Source organism: Dermacentor albipictus, unplaced genomic scaffold (genome assembly GCF_038994185.2).
Source record: "Dermacentor albipictus isolate Rhodes 1998 colony unplaced genomic scaffold, USDA_Dalb.pri_finalv2 scaffold_263, whole genome shotgun sequence".
Taxonomy (NCBI): Eukaryota; Metazoa; Arthropoda; class Arachnida; order Ixodida; family Ixodidae; genus Dermacentor; species Dermacentor albipictus.
This window is the reverse complement of record NW_027225817.1, coordinates 39,410-42,020: the sequence shown is the minus strand read 5'-3', so window position 1 is coordinate 42,020 and position 2,611 is coordinate 39,410. Positions and strand designations below refer to the sequence as shown.

At 49.3% G+C, this 2,611-nt stretch overlaps 1 non-coding gene across 1 annotated transcript; it reads right to left on the bottom strand.

Moving 5' to 3' along the window:
• Positions 1-2,151: 2,151 nt before the first annotated feature.
• On the bottom strand, positions 2,152-2,340 carry LOC139053864 (U2 spliceosomal RNA). Its single transcript, XR_011510847.1, has one exon. It is a non-coding gene; the product is annotated as a U2 spliceosomal RNA (small nuclear RNA).
• Positions 2,341-2,611: the final 271 nt, after the last annotated feature.

Genomic DNA, 2,611 nt, shown 5'->3' with positions numbered 1-2,611 from the left:
AAGGCGGCTACAGATCATTTCCTTTGTCTAGTTCATGTTCGTAGGCGCAAATTGCAAACGTAATACTTGGAGGAACGTTTCCACTAATCTACAGGGGCTCTCTCATTTCTCCGATTGCTCGCAAACACATTGCATTGCTAGTCGTGACGTTTCACAGTGACGTTTCACCATGCCCGTCGAAGTTGATTACCAGTACCGCGCCAGCGTCGACCGGCCGGCGAAGCGACGAACTCAGCAGCGCATGCGCGAGGCCCTACAACACCCCAACCGAGCTACCCTGCTTATCGGAGAGAGCGAGTGCGCGTGAACGCGGGCTCGTCTGACGATCTGGATTAAAGAAAAAAAAAAAAGTGTGTCCGAGATATTGACAAAGACAAGTGGTCGCTGTCGCTCTGAGTCTTAGCGCGTTATAGAAAACGTGGGATGGCGGTGCTTCCTCGAGGGTCTAAAAGTACAATCTTCGAACTAGCGCTCCCGGCGGAACGTGGAGCTAGCATCCTTCTTCTTGGAACGGTTTGCAATGGACTGCTTGAATGTGCCGACCACGCGTCACGGGTCGCGTATAGAGCCAACGTTTGGCAAGAACGCGTCTAGCACAACCGATCGCGGTTGCGATAACCCATCGTTGGTAGCGAAAAAAAGAAAGAAAGAAAAAAAAAACACCTACCCGCAGCTTGTTAGCAGTAACCGTAAATGTGGTTCTAAATATAGGTTCGCTGGTCACTGAAACTTTCTCATAACGCACACCACTGTAGTCCAAAAAGAACAAAGCACGCACAATGGATATGATACAGCCGTCACCGCATGATTTCGCGTTTTCCTTATTGCATTACTTTCGTGGGCATGCGCGCTAGGGCCACGCAGGCCAGGAGGCAAGGGGAAAAATAAATAAGAAATGATACGCGATCCTCAGCATTGACTTGGCTGATGTGGCACTCGCATTTATGTTCTTTACCTTAGGCGAGCGCAACGCGCCAACTGAACTCCAATTTCCCATAACGGAAATTCGTATTTGGCCATTTGGTTGTATTTTTGGCTGATGTTCGCGTTTTTCGCCCGAGCATGCGCTTCACTGCGCCGCTCGTTGCCCCTTCAATGCGGCTTCACTGCCCTGCAGGCGTGTTCTGCGTCAAGCCGAACCACCAGGCAAAAAGCCTGGGCGCCGCCATCTTGTTGAGAGCGGCGCCGGGGACACAATCGCGCCTAGCTCATTGAGTTTTCCCCCAAAACTGAACGAAATAGCCTTATTTAAATGAGAAAGATGCCGCGAGTGCCGCAACGAAGGACCTTAAGGATTACCGAAGGGTAACTGAGGGCGACGCGACGAGCTTTGGAAAGAAGAATGATGGGTGTAGCGCTACGGGGGATAAGAATAGAGCAGATTCGGGGGGTGAGCGAACAAACGCGAGCTAATGACACCTTAGTTTAAACCAAGAAAAAGAAATGGGCGTGCGCAGGGCATGCAATGTGGGGGGAAGATCATCAATTAAGGGTTACCGACTGAATTCCAAGAGAAGGGAAGCGTAGCACGGGGTGGCGGAAATTTAGGAGGGCAGATTAGATTAGGAAGGGCGCAGGCACTAGACGGCGACCGTGACCGGGCTTACACGTGACCGGGGTGCTTGGAGAATAATGGGAGAGGTCTTTGCCCTGCAGTGGTCGTAGCCAGCAGGATGATGATGACGAAAAGGTAGCAACAGGTATTCATAACATACAGGTTGGAAAGCTGAGGCACCTCTGAACCCTTGAATATATTTCGCCACACTTGGCCATACGACAAGTTTGTTTTCGAGGCGCTCGGTCCCACTGCAGCGAAAATGTTGCCGGAAATCGGGCACTCCATTTTTGTTTCATAGGGAACCTTTCTTCCACTAGGGCAGCGGATTTTCGCAGGGCGAGCTTGCTGTCGTTTACGGATCAAAGCGATAGTGAACTCCAAAATGCAGTGTTGGCTTTGAGTGGGACTTACATTGATTGCAAAACCCACGGCTAATCACCCTTCCCCCCCCCCCCCCCCAAGTGGCTCATTACAGCAGACAATCGTTCAGAAACACCGGCATCGTTGCGTATAGTATGGGAATGGTGCGTGTCACGTGAGTGCTCGCTTCGAGCTTGTGTTCTTCATTTTGATTGAATGAAGTCTCACCTAAGTGAGCGGGGGCCGATCCCGGAGGTAGTGCAATACCGGGCCGACCTGCGGCGGAGGTGAAGCAGGCTTCAAGCACTCCGCCAACTTCCAAAAATAGGTTTAATATCGTGGGTCCATATAGAACCCGTATCAGATATTAAGCTGATAAGAACAGAGTTTTTATTCATGCTAGTTACAGAACATCAAAAAATACAAGTTACAGAACCAAGGAGAAAACGAATAAAAGGTGTATAATCTAAAAACGCAAACAAATGGCTAAAAAAACTAGTTAGTGGTGTTAGTAATAAAAGACTAAAACTGAAAAGGTGTAAAACAGTGCAAAAAATGGCGCTTCTCTAAAAACATAAGATCATTAAGAGGTGCCGACATGGGCTCTAAAAATCTTTGTAGAGGCGCTTATTGTGTCACTGATGCACAGGCGTTTAAGTGTCCGTAGGTATGACCTACTGCACAGCCTGCGCA